We start from the raw sequence: 25,298 nt of genomic DNA, 5'->3' as shown, positions 1-25,298 counted from the left end.
ACATCAAATGGTATGTAGTGTACACAATTGTATGTGCTACACTTCATAAGACTAGCAGTTCCGTAGGTTTGTCTACGCCAGCATCCCCACAAACATGTGAGTAACGTGTTGCCTTATGATATTATGATATTACAACATCACTAGGGTGATAGGAATTTTCCAGTTTCATTATAATCTTAGGAGCCCTCCACTGTACACATAGTCTGTTCAAAACATCGTTATGTGGTGCATAATTATACATATGTGTATAATTCCTAGTTGTTAAGGGAAAAATTTAGAACAGAAATTTAAAGCATGCCACTAAATAACTGCCTTCAGATTAATGTACTAATCCTCATTCTTGGGGAAACATTCATTAATTTTGGGTTACAGTCCACTTTTGGTATTCTCAGTGAAATTACCTGAAAAACTATTACATGATTTGCCCATGACATCTAACTTACCTAAGTCTATTGCTGCTATCAAACGGTATTCTAGGGTAGTTGAACATGGCTGTTTTTCATCATCTCATATCCTCTTCTACATGCTCATCACCTTATTTCACCTCTAAAACTGTTAGAACCACATTTTTCTACTTTCTAAAAACATGCTCCATATTTTAGCACCTGACTTCTAGATTGCCAAGTGTATTTTATTATAACTTCTTTAAGAAATCCCAGTATCATGGGACATGGTTCCTACAGGTCTAAAGCCTTAAAACCACTTACCCAAAACAGAGCTTCCCCATTTTTTTCAGAACTCTCTTTCCAACATGTTCCTACCCTTCTCAATTTCAAACTTAATTACCTAGATAGAAAGGACAGGAGAAATATCTGAACCATGTGGATGTACATTCTTTTGGTCATCAGATCTGCATGACACTCTTTGCTCCAGGCATTTTGACTAACCCAACCCCATTGTTTTTCTTTCAGGCAAAGCAGTGCGCTGGGGTGTGTGTCTGGATTAACTAAATGTTTTGTATCAGGCTACTGTCACTTTCTGCTATTGGCCTGCTGTGTAAACTTTATGTAGAGTAGTCCCATGCCTTTCTGAATCTCAGCTTTCCTAACAATGCCTTTGCAGTTTCTCATGGTCACTGGCTAGTCATCCTCCTTCCAACTCTTGTCCTGTCCTTTTAAAGAACGGGTGCAACTTACGCTCGCTTCCAGTTCTGTCCATCTGCATTTCTGAGATTCCAGCATGCTTCCTTCACACTTTGCTAAGTCTGAAATGGTAAGTTATTGAACATAGATCAGTCACCTTCCTCCACCTGTCTTCCCAACTGCTACGAATTTCACTTCCTGAAACTATTAGTACATGACGAAAATCTGCTCTTACACAAGCTCTGTAGAATTTCCCATCCTGCTCAAGCAGGTCCCTGACCCTGGAAATCTGGAGAAAATCATGTTCTAAACAACTTGCTCTAGGTCATTATCTTCACCTAAACGTAGGGCCCCTCCTTGACCCCGGCTGCACTACATATCCCGTAAACTCTCTGCATCTTAACTGCTACAGACTATCACATACATCTGATCTTGAGACAAAAAACTTTACGACTAATATTTCCAGTGTAACAAAAGGAGTGTGTTTAATTCCCTAAAGAAGGCTGAAGTGTGGATTTTGTCTTGTACCTCAGATGTCAGTTAGGGTCACCTAGCCCTGTAGACAAAGATAAAGCAAAATAAATGGGGCTCAAGTCTCCATTACTTCTCCAGAGGCCATCCATGCCCTGTCCCATGATAGCTGCAAGCTCTCAGGGTGGGTACATCTCACAGCAATCCATGGTTCTGAGTTTTTACTTCCATGGCATTAAAGGTATGAAGGACCTCACCAATCTGCAACATGGTTACCTTTTCGCAATGTCCACTGAAAGCTGCACCCTTCTGTTCCAAGCCTCAAGATGATGCTATGTGGGAAGACAGGGAAAGCAACCTGAAGCCGGAAGTACTATCCCTGAGACCTGCCCCGCCTTTGGATCTCTCACGGAGTTGGATCTCTTCAGGATGGAGGCTGATTTACTACAGCCATGGCTGCAGTGAATACCCTCTGCAAGTCATCTATATCACCATCGTGTGCTGCCCACGGTCCACGTGCTCCTGCAGTCTGTAACACAAGCACAACATAATTTGTTCGGTTGCACATTGCAAGCCACGGTGCCTCATATAATACCAAGTCTCCAGAGCTGGGATTTGGGGAGTGGGGGAGGGGCATTTACAGATTATCTCTGTTGATTCAACCACTTCTACAAATGACTGATCACATTCATTACATGTTTTTGTGGTTTTGTGTGTGCGTTTTCCCCCTAACTTCCTTCTCAGGGAGTAACTTTCACTTCAGTCTTGAAGGTATCATGCAGTTAGCACCATTTACCACCCGTGAGGGGCTGAATTAAATGTTCCTTCAGGTCCTTTCCAGCAATAAAATTTATGATTCTATATAAGAACCAGTTTCCCTATCTGCCAGACATTACACACAAATGCTTCTCTTTTATCTGAGCCGGAGTCAGGTGGGACAGCTTCAAAATCTAAAAGCAAAACCATTTTTGTTTAGGATCCTCTTAGAACACATAGAACAAAAACAAACCAAGTAGCTGCCATATAAGTTTCCTTTTGCTGTAAGAACAGAGAAGTGGAGGATTGGTTTCCTTAAATATGTAATTGTTCCTGTTGGGGAAATTATCTGACACTATCTATTTCATTAAAAACAGATTCTAATAAGCATTCAGAGTAACACATGATGGTTAGTGTTAAGAGTGAGTAATGAAACCTCCAGTGAGTCAGATCTGAGCTTGTACATCTAACTCGGGAACCTCCTCTCTTTCATTGAACCTGAATCCCACTGGTGAAATGAATCAATAATGCAATACCTGATCCCGCATTGAAGGAAATTTGCAAACACCTTGTTCCACACCTAGAAAAACCTTGCCGCTACAGGACAGAGGAGCGCTATGCGTGCTCTTTTAAGTATATGACTTTGTTAGTTAAGGAGACGAGAGAAAACATGGAGAGTGTTTCTCCCTTGTTTCTAGCTGTCACGGAGGCAGAGGCTGCCGGCCGTTGAGGCTGATGCAGGCTGACAGGGCGGCGCGTTTCTCCCTGGATGTGACGATAGATTCAGGGAGAACCTCTGAAGCCCTCATTATCTGCTGCTGTGCTCGCTCGACGCCGCCTCTGCTCCCTGCAGAATGCAGGGGGATTATTAAATATAATTCGACTAATTATGGCTTGGTAGCAAAGTTGGACGGGCCCTGAATCAGCGCCCCAAAGGAAGAACAACATGAGGTAAAGATTGGAGGACTTTTATGGTGGTGCTTGAAGATAATTATAGGTATAGAAACCAATTCCACAGGGAGAAAAAAGTTCAGCCAAGCCCAGACTGTTTTCATAATGCAGCATAGCTCCCTTTTAAGGGGAAACATTAACTGATTTTCCCTGAGGGGGCAAGGTTCTCGCAATGTCAGTCTCCTGGACTAAGACTCTCTGGCTTAGGGCACCAAGCAGCAAGTGGAAACTCAGAAATCTCAAGTGCCTGTTGCAATTTTCCATCTCCTTGCCAAGGCAGCCAGGATGCAGCAGAACTCATTTTGCCGCAGGTTCTCCAGCAAACAAATAGGTAGTAAAAATATTAGCCCCTTCAGTGTACACTGCATTTTACAAAGATGATGTTACCTGTAAGTTGATTCACAGTATAATAACACAGAACCAGAAGTTGACATCGTGACTAATGATACTGACTCATCATCATGCGCTGGAACATTTAACGTGCAATCAGTTAATAGCAAAGAATTCAGTCTTTCTCTTTAAAATATTATGGCCCGGAATAATTACTCTAATAAGTATTCTGAAGCAGAGTCACGTTAATTCTACAAAAATGGATTACAAGTGCATTTTAGATGGCCTCTTTAATGGGGTGGAAGTGGACCATAAAATCTCTAAGAGGGCATTTGCCATTGGCTGCCAATGATAGACTCTGAGTTTTTATTTTGCAATCTAAGATTTCTCTGACTTTCCTTGATGCAGATAAACAGCCTGGGTTGCAGGTAGCCATTATCTGGTTGCACCAGGAAATACACACCCTAAAGATGATGCTGAAACACTTGCTCAAATCCACAGCAGAACAAGAATCCCAGCAGCAGGATGAATATATGAAGGACACATCAACTCAGTGCTGCCTGCAATGTGGGGCTTCTATTCCTGTAACCTTGACTGGTATGAAAGATGGTGCTCAGTATTAAATGGATTGAAGATATGAACTTAAACACCGATGAGTCACTGTATGAGAAAGTTACTCTTTAACTCATCAACCCGTCTTATTTAACAATCCAGTTTCATATTTCTCTTTAGAACTTCTGTAAACATATTCATCCCTCATTTATTAGACAGATAGAAGCCATCGTATCAACTCATAATTAATAATGTTGCTTTGTCTTCATTGTAAGCAGGTTCACAATGACTTTATACTTCTGAAAGCTATGATTGTTTTTCTGGACATGATATTATAAAGATTTCACTTAAAATAAATATATTTCTTTTGTTAGAAGTGAATTCCACTTGTGGAAAAGCACTGTTATCTTAAAAATAATGCTAGAGGTGTATGGATCTGGCAAAAGTAGTGAAAGTCCGAGATGAATGATTGACGTTTGTCTAAAGACTTTTTCTCATTTTTTAGAAATTTTATTTGACAGAAAGAGAGAGATATCTTCCACCAGCTGGTTCATTTCCCAAATGCCTGCAACAGCTGGGGATTGACCAGGCTGAAACCAGGAGCACAGTACTCAATCCAGGTCTCCCAAGGTGGCAAGAACCCAAGTACCTGGGCAATCTCTTGCTGCCTTCTAGTGTGCATATTATCAGGAAACTGGAATCAGAGGCAGAGCCAGGACTTGAGTGGAGGCATTCCAGCATGGGATGAGGCATCCCAAGCAGCATCACAATGAACCAAATTCCTGCCCCTCTTTTTTGAGAGATGGGGAGAAAGCTTGGGGGCATGGAGAGAGAAAGAAGGAGCTCCTATCTAGTGGTTTACTATCCAAATGCCTGCAAAGAGCCAGAGGTAGGCTGAGATGCACCTGGGAGCCAGGAACTTAATCCAGGCCTCCCATATGTGTGGCAATAACCCTGTTAGTTGAGTCATCACCACTGTACCCAGGGCCCACATTTGCAGGAGATTAGGATCAGGAGCCCGAGCCAAGTATCAAACCCAGGCACTCCAAATGTGGGATGAGAGCATCTTAACTGCTAGGCCAGATGCCTACCTCTGCTCAGAGCTTTAGAGCAAGGGGTTACCCCTTCAGCACTGTTGGCCCTGGAACTGGAAACTTTGTAGAAGTCGCCTTGTGCTCTGCAGCTGCTTACCAGCATCCCTGGCCATGACCCACCTGATGCCAAAAGCAGCCCTCTGCCCTTGCTGTGACACCCCAAGTGTCTCCAGACATTTCCAGATATTCCTTTGGGGGACAGAATCACCCTGTGTTGAGAATCACTAATAATGAGGAATATGGTGCCTGAGTAATTGTTTTAGTCCAAGGAAGCAATGTCAGGCATCAAGGAAGTGACAATGTGAAGAATTCTGGGAGTAAAAACCAGAAAAATCAAAGCAGGATGGTACAGGAAGGCAGAGAATGTTGGGTGGATACATTTTAATAAAGAAAGATTTCCTCTGAGGGCTTTTCCCATCCACCGGTTTATTCAAATATATTAAGATCAACCATACCACTTCTAATAAAGGATTCCAGATATGAATCCCCAAAACAAGGTTGCTGAGGTCTTTGCCTTTGCAATTCATTTCTCTACCCAACCAGACAGTAGAATGGTTTTGCAAACCTACAGGGAAAAAAACACAAGATCTAGCCTGCCAATCTGGCATGCCTCAGTAGGCTGGACTGGCCTGGCTTTTTTATGAGGTGTTTGGCAGCCTGAGTATTTATTTTCATTCTTTTGTTTTATGTTTTGGGTGCATATGCCCAGAGGCCTTTGGACAATTGCCTCTTTTTTTAATAAAGCTAATAAATGCCCATAGGAAATTTACCTATATCTAAACTGACATAACAAAGCTGATACATCAGAGGGGTCAGCCATAAGAGATTCCAGCAATTTATATAAACGGAGGAAGCTGGCATGGATTCAGACTGCCTGGAGTTATTACTCAGGCCTTGGCAGCCTTCCAGGTTGTTCATAATTTTAAATAAATTCTGATCTTGGTGATGTATACTTATTGATCAAGTTTTCAGAAAGTCATCACTATGTACTCTTTGACTACCTATTGATCTGAAATCTCTACAGTTCCTGAGAGAGGTCTGGCATTACATTAGCTATTATCTTCACCACAATTTATCCTTCTATTTGAATCAAGCCTGTGGATAAGTGAGTCATTCTGTTCCACTTACCATGGCAAGAGACCTGGAGAGCCACTGGAAGCTAAGATTCTCAGGTCCTGCACCTCACTTAGCACTAATTTTCTTTGGCTGTTTCATTTCTTAAACTCTCAGTTTATCCTTAATGTTTAAAAAGTAAATGGTGTCATCTATGACAGGAAACCCTAGCTTTTTCATTTCAAATTCCTGTTCCAAACTATGATGTCTTTTTCCATGATAATTCTCCTGCAGGCCTATTATCTTATTCCATCATTTCTCAGATGGAAGTGGGCATGCAAGAGAGTTTAATAAAATAATCATACTCAATTTCCCTTGTAAATACCTGGCCATGTTTCTAAAATAGCTATCTAGAGAAGAGCATCCAGGGCCCAGAGGAGATCTTTCCTTTGTGTAAAGCTGACTTAATGAGGTATATGAGGATAGTTCCAAAAATACATGGGAAAATGAGGCTAAATTTTATCCTGGTCCAAAAAACATTTAAAATCCATGCATAGTTTTTTTTTTCTTACATGCATTTTGAAGTACTCTCATATTTGCTCATTAATTCCACAAACATTTATTGAATACATACTCTGTGGAGTCCTGAACTAGATGCTAGAGTGATAGCAGCAAATAAGAAACTGCTTTTACCTTCATTGACCTCAGGTATCAAGCAGCCAAACAGATACTCATAGCACAACTTTTCACGGAAGTGCAAATAATCTGTCCATGGCAAAGGGCTATTATCTTATACCACTTAGTAAGTTGCCATCCTAGTTCTGTCTTCTGAAATGAGCTTCCATTGATGGAAATACTCAACCTTCGTGGTGTACTATACGCTTGACACTATCTTTATCCTCACCCACCTGATAGGCAGAGGAGTCCGTATGATGGTTCAGTGTCACCATCTTGCATTATTACCTGATCACTCAGTCCAATTGTTCTGCCCTGCAGCTGTGCAGTGGTATCCCCATATTAGGCCAGTCTGAGAAAGACAACTGATAAGACCTGCAGAGCAGTGAGCATTTCTAGAATATTTAACAATACTTAGTAGGTATTGAACAATTTTTGCTATAAACTCTTCCCACTCATGATGTACCTCCACTGAGGCTCGTCTCCTGTGTCTTTCTATCTCTATTAATAAAATTCAATGATAAAAATGTTTTTGGGTGGTGAGTGCTTAGTCTAATGGGTAAGTAGCTGGATAAGATGCCTACATCCCACATCAAAGTGCCTGAATTAAATTCCTAGATCTAGTTCCCTATTTCAAATTCCTGAAATGTAGACTCTGGGAGGCAGTAGTGATGGGTCCAGTAGTTGGATTTCTACCACCCATGGGGGAGACCTATGTTGAGTTCCCAGCTCCTGTCTTTGGCCTGAAGCAGTCCCAGCCATTGCAGGCATTTGAGGAGTGAATTAGCAGATGGAAATCAAATCAGTCTGTCTCTAATCTCTCTCTCTCTCTCTCTCTCTCTCTCTTCTCCCCCTCCTCTCTCCCCCTCCCTCCCCCTTCTCTATTTCTATCTCAAATAAGCAATTTTAAAAATGTTTTAGAATGTTTATGAATTATTAGTTATCAAAAGAACTGTGTAGTCTAGCTCTTTTATTTGGCGAGTCACTTAGCAAGTCTTAGATGAGTACCTGCTATTTACATTGAATACATACTCTGGAGTCCTGAACTAGATGCTAAGGTTGAAAGCAGAGAGTAATAAAGCAGCCTTCTGCTCAAGGAGTTTACAACTTAGTACAGCACAGCACAGGAGAGTCATTTGTTCCACGAACACTAACTGAACTCCTGGCTAACATTAGACATACATTTAATTATAATGCAAGATAAGAACCCAAATTCTATAAACAAACTATATACATATGAAAATGGTAGGGAAAAGAGTTCACTGAGTATCAGCAATGCAAGAACTCATCACCTCTCAAAATCCAAAATCCAGCTACCTGATACTCAAACCACAGTCAAGAAAAGAAAGAATGACAAAATGAAAAATGTCAGATGATGCATTAAAATTCCAAATGCAGACACTCAAATATCTTGCATGTAGAATGGCCTCACATACTTTCATTCAGTGCCTATTTTCCCATTTTTTACAAATCATTCTGATATAATCACCAATCTTTTTTCCTGGTCCATAGACAATTAGAAAAAGCAGAGTAGAACTGCTAAACATAGGTACACTAATAGCCAAAACAGACAGTATGCCAGCATGGCATCAAAGGAAAGAATAAGAATACCAAAGCCAAAGTTTAGCAGAGTACAGCCAATTATGTCATTGGTAAGCTGTCTGTGCCAATCGATAAACCCCAAGACTGTCCCGGTCACGTACTGCATGCAGCCATCAGTTTTTAATGATTCTGAATCTCCTACAACACATTCAAATTATGTTCTGCATATTCAATTTAGGAAAGCAAGAAAGTATGTGACTACTTTTGCAGAGACTTCATCAGAATCTATTAATCCTTGTAAGTTTCGGTGCTCTCCGGAGGACACGTTCACCGCTCCATGCACCAAGTAACAGACAGCTGAAGGGCATGGGCAATGGGTCCCTGAACATGGAAAGAGCCATTCCAGCACTAAAACATTCTCAACGTGTCCACTGCCTCGGAGGCTAAGCAACAAAGATACGCAGAATATCAGTGACCGCTATCAGAAAAATTGCACTGCTGAGAAAAAGGTGGAAGCAATCATCCTGGGCTGGAAGCTCATTTGCAAATGTCACATTGAAAATATAACATTATTATGAAGAAAACGGTTTAAACTCACCAATAATGCCTGACATTCCAAGATGGTTCTTGCTCTATTTTTACTAACCACACTCAGGGTAACTTTTTCATATTCCTATTTATGATCAGAATATGATCTGAACTTAACAGAAAAAGTTCCTAGGTAAAGTCCTAGAATTGGATTTTCTAGGAAATCTTAAGTCAGTTACTAGAGGTACGTCTTCAGCTTTCTCTTTATACAAATCTAAACCTTGTAGGAGGTTCTTTCATTAAGAACAAATAAAGTCACAAACAATATCAGTGAGACCTGGAAAGGTGATTTGCCATTGAATCTTACAGTGAGGGAAGCCACTCTGCTGTACTTCACACTTGCACTTGCCTCGGTGACCTGGCTTCTACTGAAGACTGCACAAACTGCCACATACATGAAGTCAGCTTCCCATGTGTACTGTGGATGCCTGAGAACCAGAAAGTATCCACTGAGCAATCCAGACAGCATTTCTAGCAGCACTACCCTGTTCTCTTCCCATACACAACGGCAGAAGGAGCCAACTCTTTAATCACTATTTTTTTCCTTAGTGTTGCCTCAATCTTTACCTAAAACCAGTGATCAGCACTAATAGCTAATATGTATAGACCAGTTCCTCGTTCCAGGATTTTTCTAAGAAGTGTCTCCTTTATTCTCAGCACATCCCCTATTCTTTCAACCTGATCATTCCCAAATATGGTTGGGTAACTGTGCTTGAAATGAGTTGAGTAGCCTGCTTAGAGCCATGCTGGCAGACAAGGGAGGAGTCAAACAGCAAAATGTCAGAGACGCCCCTCTCAACCATGATGTTAGTGAGTGTGAAGAGGTCCGAACCCCAGGCCCAGGCGGGTGCTATAACTCATACACACAGTGGACCAGCAGCAATTTGAACACTAAGCTCTATCCTTGCTAGAATACTTACATGCTCTAAGATTCCATCAGCTGTACAGTAATCTCTTCAAAAAGAAGATAATGTGCAGAAAAGAACATAAAACTCTCCTAACCACCCCCCTAAAAAAAAAGTACGAAAGGAACAGTTTGCTAACAAAGTATCACAAGTTCTTTCTGTCATCAAAACCAACCTGGTCTATTTCTTAGAGAGTCTCTTACCCATTACTTTAAAACCTGACCTATTTCATTGTTTTTCTTGTGTATTTCACGCAAGGCATTGTGTCACTTCAGTTAATAATAGCTAGTATCTACTGTTGGGTGTGTGCCATTCTCCATGTGCACTGAGTCTTGTTGGAAGGAACTGATCTGATCATTTTTCTTATGAAAAATACTGTTTTGTGTCTTAATTAATTGGAGGAATTTTTTTTTTTTTATTTAAAGGAAGCATATGGTGGTAGAACTAGAATTAGCCCTAGGAATCAGAAATCTAGAATTCTGACTGAAGTTCCATCATTCAAAAGCTGTCTCCCCTTGGGAAAATGCATCACCATTTTCTTTGAATTCAGTTTTCTTCTCTGCAAAAAAAAAAAAAATGGGAATGATAACATCCTGACCATCTTGCACATTTCTTTTTAAGATCAATCAGTGTAAATACGACTTACACCTATAAAACCCTATATAGTATAAGGTAGTATTATGGTGATCATATACTGAAAATATGTAAGAAGCAAAAGTAGGATGTAAACATCCCAAGGGAATCATAAGAAATCATAATGGGTCTTTTCTGGGAAACTGAAATATTACATTAATAGTGGCCATAAGCTACTATTCTGTGCAGTCATAGATACTAATCTATTTTTCATTCCTTTTGTACTTTACAATGAAGCTTCAAGTCCTCCTAAGAATTCTCCTCTCTTGGTTAAAAGTCCATGTTCCCTCAATTATTCTACATAGGATATGGTTCTTGAGACCTTTTATCATCTTTGTCTTCTTATTCTGTTTTGTCAGTGTCTCTCTTAAAATGAATACAATATTGTGGGGGCAAACTGATGAAATCTTTACTTAACATATACAAAATTGATCTTCTGTATATAAAGATAATTGAAAATGAATCTTGATGTGAATGGAATGGGAGAGGGAGCGGGAGATGGGAGGGTTGTGGGTGGGAGGGAAGTTATGGCGGGGGGAAGCCATTGTAATCCATAAACTGTACTTTGGAAATTTATATCTACTAAATAAAAGTTTAAAAAATGAACACAATATTCGAGGCATGCTCAGATTAGCATAAGTATTACTGCCAACTTTGATCAAGATTATATACTTCTATAAAATACAAACTGTCATTGGTTTTTGTTGGGGTGAACTGTATGCCCCAGCTGTTTTCTTCATGTGTATTTGCCTAACAATACTGGCAAATCTGTTTGGCTTTGTTTTAAACCCTAAACCCAGGATGTTAGTTTCATTCCTCTGAAATATTACCTTGTTGAGTTCTACCTGTTTTCCCAATCTGATGAAATCAGTTTGAATGATGATTCTCATCCATCATATTACCTATCTCTCCCAAGTTCTGTCATCCACAAATTTGATAAGCAAAACTCTATGTCTTTATAGAAGTAATGGATAAAAAACTGTACAAGACAGATTTAAAACAAAGTCCTGTTTGAAAGTTTCTAAGTACCACTTTCTAGTGACTGTCACTCAGATCAAATTATTTGGGAATGCTTATCAACTAACTCTGAATCTCCCTTCTTATCTGCATGGTGTATTTTCAGAATGATGTAGACCATCCACATTACAAATTATTTCATGTTCATAACTCAGATATCATCTTCTCATGTTTGATCTTTTAGAACTTTTTCATTTCTCCATAATTTTATGATAATCACAGAAACTTCACTTTTACTTGTGCTAGGTCTGAGATAAAATTTGCAGTTATTGATGAATGATATTATCTTCTAATAGCCAGAGCCTAACAAATTATTTTATATCTACCTGGATTTTAATTACCTATTAAAAATGTTTATTCTAGCCTCTCTAGTCCTAGCACCACTCTCCTTGGGTGAGAAAACAAAATCAAAATAGAACTTAAATGGTCTCTGTTTTATCCCTTTCTTCTGTTTGCATCACACCATCTGTAACAAGTAGAGAATTTTTTCATTATTTATTATATTATCATAGTCCTAAACACATCTTTTGTGTTTCACATTTTTCATAAACCTTAGGAGCGAAAGTCTGTGTGTATGTGACAGAGAGAGATCTGCGTTCATCTGTCATATTTTTCTCTCTTCTACTCCTACATGTGCTTTTTTAAAATCTGTACTGATAGAACTGAATCCATAATTTCTGTAACCAAGCATTCAAAATTCGATTTCCAGAACCCCTTTCTCTTGAGTTGTCTTTTCTTTTGAAGTCACCTTTCTCTTGTAAGATACCATGCTTAGGTTATTTTTTTCAACTTTTATTTAATAAATATAAATTTCCAAAGTATAACTTTTGGATTATAGCAGCTTTTCCCCCCATAACCTCCCTCCCATCCACAACCATCCGATCTCCCAGTCCCTCTCTCATCCCATTCTTCATCAAGATTCATTTTCAATTAGCTTTATATACAGAAGATCAACTTAGTATATACTAAGTAAAGATTTCAACAGTTCTTTATTGGAGAACACTATTACAAGATCATAGGATTTGGAAATTGGGGGAAGGGAGAAAACACTGATAGAACAGGTTAAGCCAATGTTTGGGACACTTGCATCTCATATGGGAGTGCCTGGTTCCTGTCCCAGCTACTTTCTGATACAGCTTTCTGTTTGTGCACCTTAGAAAAGACCTGTGTGAGTTTCACACTGGTTGTTGTGAACATAGGAAGTAAATAAACAGATGTAAGATCTCTCTCTCTCTCCCCCTCCTTCTCCCTCTCCCACTTTCCTTCTTCTCCCTCTGCCTCTCCCTCTGTCACTCTGTCTTTCAAATAAGTAAATCTTTTTAAAGAACAGAATTTATTTTACATTGCAGTAACAAAATTAATTTTGTTATAAATTATTAGTAAGCATATATATATAAATCTATCTACTGGCTTTTAACTAAGAAGGAAAATAAAAAGAACATAAGTATATGAACATATTAATGTAGGAATAATCAAAATTCATGTTGGGAAAATCATGATTGCCAAATAAACAGTCTCATCATCCACAAAGAACCCATCAAATTGAAATCAGATTCAAAGTGAAATAGTTACATTAGTCTTCACACAGAGCTAGCCCAAGTAGGAATTACAGTGACAAACAAGCAGATCTCTTTTCTCATGGAACTCACATTACTCTAAAAAAGACTTATACTAGCAGGTAAACAAACCATCAAACTAAATGGATTGGTGATAGGTAAGATCTACTCTGTTTAGATGAGCTAGTCATAAAAAACCCATCTGAGAAAGTGATGTTTGAGTTAGAATCTAAAGGCAAAATATTACCCAGATATGCCAAGATCCAGGGAAAGAAAAATTCAGGGACCTGGACCCTCAAGGTCAGCATCCGTAAGATCAAGAGAACAAGAACCATCAATCACAGCAAAAGCTTATTAGAGGAAAAAAAAAAGTTTAGGAATCCAAAATACTCAAAATACTCCTAATATGCCTAGAAAGGTGACAAAGTTTATATAAAACAAAAACTTTGTGAAAGATAGATTTTAGAATAATTCCACAAAATAATCTACATATGCTTTTTTCACTTCAATTTAGCCAAAGAAAATTGCCCACCTGTGGTTTATTTATATATTCTAACTATAATAACTAGCATACCAACAAATAGTTGCTCACATGTGACCCTATAACTTCAAATAGGAAGAACTTCAAAAAGTTCATGGAAAATATAATTAAATTTATTTTGATGCAAAAAAATTTTGAAATCCATACATGGTTCTTTCATAAGATGCATTTTCCATGACATTATTAAATCTTTTTTTAAATTTTGTATTCATTTGTTTGAGAGACAGAGAAAGAGTGATACAAAGACAATTCTCATTTGCTGGTGCCCTCCCCAAATGCCTGCAACAGCTGGGGTTAGGTCAGGTGGAAACCAGGAGACAGAGACGTAATCTGTGTCTCCCATATGAGTGGCAGGAACCCAAGTACTTGAGCCATCATCTGATGCTTCCCAGGCTGCACATTAGGAGGAAGCTGGAATCCAGAACAGAGCCAGTATTCAAACTCATTCAGATACAAAATGTAGGCATCTTAATTGCTAGGCCAAACACCTACCCCCATGAACTTTTTGAATACACCACCCCTCACATACCCTTAATAATTACATGTCTAAGACAAAGGCTGTTTGATCATGTTCCAACAGCAACAACTCAAACACCATTCTTCTCTGCAGCAACTGCACATTTGCTGAGAATTGCTAATGACAGCCAAAAATATTAAAGACCAAATCCCCAGTCTCTCTGTCTTGCCTTCTCAGTGGAATTCTTTGCTCACCGCTCTCAAGTCCTGAATGTATTCTGAAATTATCAAGGTTATGGGTAGAGAAGGGAACTAAAGAAAACCCAGAAAGACAGAAGTGTTATATAAAACAGGCCATGGAATTATCCTCAAAAGAAAAGTAGAAAAAAAAAAAAAAAACCTAAGAAGCCTGAGAAGGCAGTGAAAGGGAGAAACAGAAGAATGAGGACGAGAGCAACTTTGCAGAGTTTTGAGAAAGAGAAAAAGGAGATGGGGTGAGGGGTAGCAGGCTCAGACACCATGGGAGAAGATTCTAAAATTTATTTTCAGGAACTTTTGCTACATGCTGTTTGATATAATTTCTTCCTCTCTGCCTTCTTAAGAGATCTTCAAAATAAGCCTGAAATAATTTTCCAAGGTTTTATAGAATGGGATTGAGACTGATAACTCACTTTTATTCACATTTTACATGCACATTAGATGCTCTATAAATCCATACTTTACAACCTCAATTGGGCCCCAACTAGCTGTTGCTGGAAAACCCTTCAAATATCTAACTCTCTTGATTCTTTGCCAAGGACTTCACCCTCTAATTCATTGAAATACTAATCAGAATTACTCACCTTGCAGTCCCTCCTCATCAAAATTCTCCTATTCCTTTATCCATTATTCTTTCTCCTTGTTTGGCTCAAAGACAACAGCATCCCTTCTTTTCCAGCTAACCTGTACTCCATGTTGCAACCCTCACTCCTCCTGGCTTATCCCATCAATCATCAATCCATCCACTATTCTTTCCCACGTTCTGTCTCAGTGGCAGCCTCTCCTCTTTTCCTTGTTCTTACTCTTCTTCTTTTCAAAATAGAAGTAACACCTCAATCCATCAGTTTCATTACTGGAAATGTATGTTAGAGCAACCCCTGAATGATATAGAGGTCTACAATCCAAATACCTTTTCCAAAGTTTCTCCTCGATAATATTTCAAAGACCCCATTACTGGTCAGATTTTCATTACTATAACGAAATGCCTGAGGCAGCCTGACTTTACAAGGGGAAGAACCTATTGTGGCTCACAGTTCCAGAGGTTCACAGTCCAAGATTGGGTGGCCCCATTGGTTTGGCCTCTGGTGATGGTGTCCTTGCCAGCAGAGACCCAAGGTGGTGTAGATCACTGCATGGGAAGAGACACGGAGCAGGCTTGTCTATGTCTATCTGATCTCTTATAATGTCACCAGGATTCAATCATGGGGGCTTTACTCTAACAACCTAACCCAATCTAATCACCTCTCATAAGTCTTTCCTCTAACTACCATTGTCCATAAAGTTTCCACCCTCAATATCTTTAACTTAAGACTTTGGGGGCTAAACTCCTGAGTTCAGGGGGATAGATAACAGACCCAGAAATTATCTGCAAGGGACTTTGTCTGATACTATATGTGATAGTATATGTGCTGTTACATCAGGATGTATCACTTTTTTAAGAAAAACAATAAGGAATGCCAACAGCTCTTCATCCACATCCAATTACCCATCAAATACCATAGATGCTACTTCTGAGATGATGCTCAAATCTGATCTTCTCCTGCAGCTGTCCACACCCTGCCCATGCTCAGTACTTTTTTGGATATTAACAGATAAGTCACAGGATCTTGACTGAACTTATTGGCTCTATTTCAACACTTTGCAATTCTACTTAAGCAGAGCGCTCTCTCTCTTCTAATACTCTAATTGGATCATGTAATTGCCGGAATCAAAACCTTCAGTAGCTTCCCAGTATCTACCAACTAAAGTAGGAACTGCTTCCATGGCATGTAAAGCCTCAGGAACATGACCCCAGCAAAAGCCTTTCCCTCTCTAGTCATCAACCTCTGTAAAACTTCATTGGAGCTACACCAGTCCTTCTCCTTCGAACATGAACTTCCACCCTTCCATCCTGTGCTAATACAGCTTCCTGGACATGTTATTCCTTCTCCTCGCTTTATGTCTAAGTAAACTAAATCCTACCTTTCCAAGCCTACTTATACCAAGCACCAGGTCAGGATCTACTCAGGCTGCTCTTCAGAATTAGCCATCCCTTTTCACTCAGTGGCACCATCTGTCTCCAGTGTTGAACTCTCCATGCCATGCAACCTAGTTACTTATAGAACTTTACATTTCTCAATATCATGAGTTATTTGAAGCCATAGACTATTTTTATTCACATCTGAATTTCTTCTGCATATGTGACATACTAGTTGTTGAGAAAATGTGTGTTCTGATGATTTTAGAAGAATCACTCATATCAGCACTGGAGTTAGTATCTGATACTAACTGTTTTATTTTTCAAACTCTCTACAAAACTATTATAATTAAAAGGCTTATGCTTGTTTTTGAATTTTGTCTTAACCTCAGGGGAAATGGAACAGAATTTTGCTCATAAATTTGTCTCTTTGAAACTACATAGTTAATATTAACAATAATACTTGCCTTTTATTGAGTATCCAGTATTTTCCAGGCACTGGTTTACCATTATGCCTTTGTTGTAGCATCTAATCATGCAAAGAAATCTGTGCAGGTGCCAGCATTGTGGCACAATGGCTTAAGCCGCCACTTGCGATGCTGGCATCCCATATATGGGTGCCAGTTCAAGTCCTGGCTGCTCCACTTCTGATCCAGTACTAATGGACCTAGAAAAGCAGCAGAAGATGGCCAGGATTGGCCCCCTGTATCCATGTGGAAGACCTGGATGGAGTTCCAGGCTTCTGGCTTTGGTCTGGCCCAGCCCCAGCCACTGCAGCCATTTGAAGACTGAACAAGCAGATGGAAGATCTCTTTCACCTCTGATTTCTCTCTCTGTCTCTCTGTAATTCTGCCTTTCAAATAAATAAATCTTAAAGGAAAAGAAATCAGTGGAGTAAAGAATACTCTAACCCCATTTTGCATATAAGGAAATTGAAACTGAGTCTTACAGAAGTGATTAGCACCCAGGTCATGCTACCATATGGAACTGCCAGGAAACAAAGACAAATTCTTCTGTATTAAACCTGAGTTCTCTCAATTTTATTCCAAGTACTTTCGAGGGAAAATTATGAGGACCAAGCAGAACCAGAAGGGAACTAGACTGAAGCAGATTGATGGTACAAGCTGTGCTTCAGAAGGTACAAAGAAAAACATTACATCTTGACTGGAAATACAGAGTAAGGCAAGAGGAGAATAATGGGCCAATGGTTATCTAACAAAGCATTTGGTAGTACAAGAAAATTCTTGTAATTTGTGAGTTCATGGTTGGAGTATTCCTTGGTGTGATGAATTTGGCCCTGACTGTCCTGTGTTTTCTTGTTTAAGTCCCAATTCCCACTTCCCATCCATTATCATGATAAACCTCAAAAACTGGCCTGGAAGTGGCATTGGAGCCAATACTCAGTTCTGTAATTTTTATCCTTACATTAAAGAACACTCCAACTCAAGGACAAGAAAGATAGAAGTGTATTGCATGAGTCTTTTAAAGTGGCAACCAGTTCTGTACTTTATCACCTTTGTTTGAAAATATTTCTACTCTCCAGAGGGGATTTCACCAGCATAACACTCTTGAAATCCCAGAGAGGTAAGAAAGATGTGGGAGCTAACATTTACAAAACATTTGGGAACATTTGCCCTGTGTTAATTGAGTATTCATTTCTAGGTGGGTTACTGTGTCCTGTGTAAACCAAAAAGGGTTGTGTTTTATTTCAAGGTCTAAGAGCTCTTATCCAAATCTATAGAAATTCCTTTTATTTTTCTCCCTTTCTTTAAATTTCTGCACGAAAGTCCTTTCCTCCTTCCCCTTAAATGTCTCTCGCATATCTACGTGGTTGTGGGGGGAGGGCCAGAAGACTCAAGAAAGAAAAATGCCTCTGAACACACAGCCAGATGTCTAATATGTCTGCACAAGGAGAATTACCCAACTTCTCCTTATTCATTTTCTGTCTTTATGGTCTTATATGTCTCATTAGATCATCAGCCCACAGGGAGAATTTGTGCTTTTAGGATCCATTCAGCAAGCAGTATATTGCAACTGCTGAAAAGATGCTTATCTTTAGAAATATGCAATGATGTAAAGTTATAATGGTCATAGAGGAGAAGAACTGACCTATTTCTTGTTAAAATTCTCCGCAGTTTCATGTCAAAAAGAGATAAAAGTGTTTTATTCAAAATATTAACCTCTAGAAAACCTCCCAGGAAAGAGCATTGGCTGGAAATTAGAAAACAAGTTTCGCCCTAATGCCTCCACTAACTCATCCTATGAAATTGGACTAGTTACTTTACCCTTTTGTACTAGTTCCCTTGTGCATAAAATAGGCATCTTGGCCCCTTCCTACCATCTTCCTAGGGATCTCCAAATGTCAGATGAAATTAACCACATAAAAATACATTCAATAGTTCAAAACAATAATTGGCCACCATGACGGCTGTATTGTTGTGCATCTTGCTTTTCAGTGATTTCCAGTCTCCACAGTGAAGTACGCACATGCATTTTCCTTTTACCCCCTACATCACCTGACACCAAAAATTATCAATTTTTAAACAGATACAAGTCACAAAGACAAAGACACAGCAGGGAGTGACCACTACAACAAACATTTAGAAGACGAAAAGTTCACCAACAAACTAGCATTTTGAGAAAGCTGAGTGCCAAGTGCCAGGAGACCCAAGTCAGTTCAAACCCTCAAAGCAGATTCAGCTCACCTACTGCAGGCAGCAGTTCCCTCTGGAGGGATGAGTGAGGCAGGGGATCCAAGAGGAGATAGGTTGTAGAAGGAAGAGGAAGGAGCGAGAGCAGTCAGATCTCCCCTGAGGCCCCTCTTCCACTACAAAGAGGCTCAATTGCACGGTATGAGTACCTCATAGAGAATGGAAGAGGCACTGGACAGAAATCGGGAGAGTTAGGATGAGGTCTAAATATTACCCTCTTCTGCTTCATTCCAAAAATCCTGACCCACCTGACATGCCACGAAGACAACCAGGACACAAGCCTTGGCTGTGAACTCATCAAAGACTGAGAAATATGGAGGCAATACCTGGAGAACAATTTCCTTACAACAGGGGTGGGGAATGCCCAGCTCACAGGTTGTACAAGGCCCACAAAATCATCTGGTCTGGCCCAGCCAAGGCAACTGCAGGAAGGACTTAAAATTCAATAAATCCATAGCAGGCTAATTTTTAAGTTGATAATTTTGTATTACCTAGGATTGATGTTATAAATATCCAAATGTTCCTTGGCAGAAAAAAAAAAAAAAAAGGTTTCCTACCCCTACCTTTACAGTAAAACTCTTACACTATGAATAAACCACTGATGTGTATTACATTGAAAAAATATTTAAATAATTTTAAAGGACTTCCCTTTCAAAGAAACCACAATATAGACTAATGGAAGGAGTTGATATATGCCCCACTTTTGATTGTATTAGCTAAAACAGATTAAATTCAACAGATGGAGAATGTAATAAAATCTACATAAAATGGCACATGCAACTTAGAATGTCTGAGGCTGAGTCAGCCCAGTCAGGTCAGAATTATGTGCCTGAGAGTGTTCACCTGATACTTTACCGCTCATGGTAGGGTGAGGGGCAGACCCTCACTATCAGAGAGTCAGAGCTCATTCGAGAACTTGCCTACTGATGTCCCTGTTTTCCTTTGCCCTTCCCATTCTACTGCATTGCGACCTGAGCACTATCTCCAAAATGTGATCTGATCAAATCATCTCCCTTCTCTAAATCCTTCATCAGCCCCATGTGAGCCTTCAGAATGAAGCCCAGTCCCTACCATCCAGCCAGCCTGATCTAAACCTCCCTGCTCAATGGGCCCACCCAATGGAGAACTGACCACTCACACTCTCCACAACCCCAGTGCATGATCTTCCCCCTTCCTGGGATGCTCTAATAATTTTCCAGGCAAAATATCATTCCTTACAAAAAAAATTGTCTGGCATTTTGCATAGTGGGTAAAGCCACCACCTATAATGCCAGCATTCTATATGGGTGCCACTTCAAGTCCCAGCTACTCCATACTTCTGATACAGTCCCCTGCTAATGCACCTGGGAAAACAGAAGATGGACCAAGTGGTTATGCTCCTGTATCCATGTGAGAGACCTGGATGAAGCTCCTGGCTCCTGCCTTCAGCCTGGCCCAACCCAAACTATTGTGGCTGTTGGGGAGTGAACCAGCAGGTGAAAGATCTCTGTTTCCCTCTCTTTGCAACTCTGACTTTCAAATAAACTAAATCTTTAAAAAGAAAGCTTAAAAAAATCATCATCCGTTCTCAGTAGGGCCAATTACTTGCTCTTTAGTTAATCCGCCCAATGTTCCTACCGTTACCATGAGTTATCAAGAGCAGGAATTGGGTTCTTCTCTCTTGTATCTTGAATATGTAGCAAAGTGTCAGCACACAGTCAGCCCTCCAAGAGAGTTTGTTGAATGACTCGGCAAAGTTTGAAGTAAGCTAATGTTAAACTGGGCCTTGACATAGCTTATATTTGCATGACTATATAATGCTAATGTGAGGACATAGATTTATATCCCCCTAGGTAGTTACCATCTAAGCTTGCAGGGCATGAGATCAAAAGATCTCCTTAAATGCAGGAAGCATCTCAACACTCTGTTCATTCCCTGAGGTTACTAGAGAGGAAGTCCTAGGATGAAGCTGATGTACTTGCCATTCAGAGAGGATTGTTTCCTACTAACACTCTCCCTCATGTAACAAAATGATTTTCTGTAATATTCATTTTCTTGAGATATTCAGATTTTTGAAAATTATAAGTTTAGAATAAAGAATCAATCAATTTTAACTTTCAAGATAGCATTCAAACTTTAGTTCATGTGTCAACTAAAGTAGACTCACCAAACAAAAATATTATACTTTGCAGTTCACACTCAGTTTTTTTTTTTTAACTATTAGGCAAAGACAAAAATCCAAATGATTACAAAGAATGACCAAATTAAGGTAGTGAACATGACTTTTCCTCATCTTTATAATTGTGTGTTATTGTTCATTTCCAACATACTTTTAAATTGTTTTCTTTAAGAAGCAGAGGGAGGCTGGCACCGCGGCTCAATAAGCTAATCCTCCACCTAGTGGCGCCAGCACACTGGGTTCTAGTCCCAGTCAGGGTGCCGGATTCTGTCCCAGTTGCCCCTCTTCCAGGCCAGCTCTCTGCTGTGGCCCGGGAGTGCAGTGGAGGATGGCCCAAGTGCTAGGGTCCTGCACCCCATGGGAGACCAGGATAAGCACCTGGCTCCTTGCTTCGGATCAGCGCGGTGCGCCGGCCATTGGAGGGTGAACCAATGGCAAAAGAAGACCTTTCTCCTTTCTCTCTTTCTCTCTCTCTCTTTCACTGTCCACTCTGCTTGTAAAAAAAAAAAAAAAAAAAAAAAAAAAAAAGCCGAGGGAGAAGAGACAGGAGAGACAGGCAGAGAGAGAGCGACCACCTACTAGTTCATTCTACAAATGCCCACAAATGTCAGTGTTGGGCTGGGGCTGAAGGAAGGAGTGAGAAACTCCATTCATTGGATTGCTGGGATCCAAGCCTTGGAGGCATCACTGCTACCTCTGAGGGTCTGCATTAGCAGGCAGAGTTGGACACTAAACCAGGCACTCCATCATCTTAAACACTAAGCCAAATGCCCATCCCTCACATTCTTCATAAAAGCAGGAATGTGAAGAACCACGTGGCTGGGAAACAGACCACGCTCTTAGCAAACTAACAGAGTTCTGAATCCTGATGTACTTATCCTGCAAGCCAACACCCATGGCTGACTTGATTGTATCAGATTCTACTAGAGAATTCTGCAGGTTAACTTCTCTTTAAACTGAAATTTTTATTAAAGGAAAGATAATAAAAACATGTTAAATTGGAAACATCAATATGCATTCATAAAACTCAACAGCAACCACAGCAACTGTTTAGCGTTTAGACCCATGGAGTATTCTACTCAAGACTGTTCCTTTTTTTTTAACTTTTATTTAATGAATATAAATTTCCAAAGTACAGCTTATGGATTACAATGGCTTCACCCCCCATAACGTCCCTCCCACCCGCAACCCTCCCCTTTCCCGCTCCCTCTCCCCTTCCATTCACATCAAGATTCATTTTCAATTCTCTATCTATATACAGAAGATCAGTTTAGCATATATTAAGTAAAGATTTCAACAGTTTGCACCCACATAGAAACATAAAGTGAACAATACTGTTTGAGTACTAGTTATAGCATTAAATCTCAATGTACAGCACATTAAGGACAGAGATCCTACATGAGGAGTAAGTGCACAGTGACTCCTGTTGTTGACTTAACAAATTGTCACTCTTGTTTATGGCATCAGTAATCACCCTAGGCTCTTGTCATGAGCTGCCAAGGCTATGGAAGCCCCCTGAGTTCACCGACTCTGATCATATTTAGACAAGGTCATAGTCAAAGTGGAAGTTCTCTCCTCCCTTCAGAGAAAGGTACCTCCTTCTTTGATGACCTGTTCTTTCCACTGGGATCTCACTCGCGGAGATCTTTCATTTAGGTGTTTGTTTTTTTTTGTTGTTGTTTTTTTGTTTTGTTTTGGTTTTTTTTTTTTGCCAGAGTGTCTTGGCTTTCCATGCCTGAAATACTCTCATGGGCTTTTCAGCCAGATCCGCATGCCTTAAGGGCTGATTCTGAGGCCAGAGTGCTGTTTAGGACATCTGCCATTCTAATAGTCTGCTATGTATCTCACTTCCCATGTTGGATCATTCTCTCCCTTTTTTATTCTATCAGTTAGTATTTGCAGACACTAGTTCAAGACTGTTTCACCTCTGCATTGTCTAAAGTAGTGGAGCAGCTGTAACACTAAGAATGCTAACTCAGACTCATTTAGTGATTGGCTTTACCTTCTCTGCATGTAATGTATCCCCTCACTGTCTGCCTCCACAAGACCACAGTAACTCTCACCTTCCCCCTTCCTCTGTTGTATCATGACTTTCCCTTCCTTCCAAGAGACTAGCAGGAATAGGCCCTGGAGAAACTAGGCTCTCTCCAAAAGCACGGCCAGAGTAGCCTGCCCTCAGAAACAGATACATGCTTGTGCACCCTTCCAAATTAGCCAAGCACCTGAGCGTCAGAATTCAGCCACCCTCTACTGGTGGCCAGACACACACCACCTGCTGAGAGGGCCCTGGGCTGAACTGCAAAAAGTCCAGCTCTATCATCCTCGCATCTGTTTCTGAACTTGTCACCGTGCCCAGGGCCCCAGTCATGTTATTCTGCTCAGGCTGCCATAATACTATGTCCCAGCTTGGTTGACTTAAACACTAGAAATTCCCTTTTTCTCAGCTCTGGAGTTTAGAAGTCCATGATCGGCCAGCACCGCGGCTCACTAGGCTAATCCTCTGCCTGCGACATTGGCACACCAGGTTCTAGTCCCGGTTGGGGCGCCGGATTCTGTCCTGGTTGCTCCTCTTCCAGGCCAGCTCTCTGCTGTGGCCCAGGAAGGCAGTGGAGGATGGCCTAAGTCCTTAGGCCCTGCACCCACAGCACCCACATGGGAGACCAGGAGGAAGCACCTGGCTCCTGGCTTTGGATCAGCGCAGCGCACTAGCCATAGTGGCCATTTGCAGGGTGAACCAATGGAAGGAAGACCTTTCTCTCTGTCTCTCTCTAACTCTGCCTGTCAACAAAAAAAAAAAAAAAAGAAGAAGAAGAAGAAGTACATGATCAAGATGTCAGCAGCACGAAGGGACGAAGGGTGTATGTTTGGCATAGTGATTAAGATACCCACTTCCCATAGCAAAGTGCCTGGTGGCTTTGCCTCTGATTCCAACTTTCTGCTAATGTGCACCCTGGAAATCAGCAGGTGGTGGCTCCAGTACCTGGGTCTCTGCCACTCACATGGGTGACTCAGACTGAATTCCCAGCTCCTCACTTTGGCCTGACCCAGTCCACCCTGTTGCAGATATTTGGGGAGTTAACCAGTGGACACAAGATTTCTCCCTCTCTCTCTCCTTCTCTCTCCCCTCCTCTCTCCCCTCCTCCTCTCCCCACCCCGTCCCTCTCCCCCTCTCTGGTGCCTCTCCCCCCTCCACCCTTTCTCACCTCTCCCCTTCCTCCCCTCCCCCTCCCTCTTATCCCCCCCTTTCTCCACCCCTCCTCTTTGTCACTGCCTTCAAATAAACAAACAAGCATTAAAAAATAAGGATACCAGTCACAGCCAATTAGGGCCTACCCCAATGACCTCATTTTACCTTAATGACCTCTTTGAAGTCATTATCTCCAAATACAGTCACATCCTGAGAGGCTAGGGTTTGGACTTCCACCTGTGGATGTGGGAAGGACACAGTTCAGCCCAGAACACCTCCTCTCTGACCAAGGCACTGAACCTGACACCATCTCTTCCCTTCATATGCACGACTCACAATCCACTCTCTGCACCTGGAGCACCACCTTCACCTCCCTGCTGTGTCTCAACTTCATGCTCTAATGTCTCATATCCTTCTTTCACTGACTGTTGAAATAACCAGCTTTCGTCCTCTCAGAATAAGCTCTGTTTTAGAGAGTCATTTAATACTCCAAAGAAGAGAATAAGCAGTTGTTAGGGATGGGGCCCAGGACTGTTGGTCCCTTAGGGGCTCATACCCTACTATTTCATCTCAACACCACCCTCCTTGCTGCCCACTCCATCCTCTATCTTGGACAGTGTTTTCAGGATTAAAGTACTTCAATGTCTTTTTTTGGTTTTTTTTTTTTTTTTTGACAGGCAGAGTGGACAGTGAGAGAGAGAGACAGAGAGAAAGGTCTTCCTTTTTGCCATTGGTTCACCCTCCAATGGCTGCCATGGCTGGCACACTGCAGCCGGCGCACCATGCTGATCCGATGGCAGGAGCCAGGTACTTATCCTGGTCTTC

This window comes from Oryctolagus cuniculus, chromosome 8 (genome assembly GCF_964237555.1).
Source record: "Oryctolagus cuniculus chromosome 8, mOryCun1.1, whole genome shotgun sequence".
Taxonomy (NCBI): Eukaryota; Metazoa; Chordata; class Mammalia; order Lagomorpha; family Leporidae; genus Oryctolagus; species Oryctolagus cuniculus.
The sequence above is the reverse complement of the archived record's forward strand: the minus strand, read 5'-3'. Positions refer to the sequence as shown.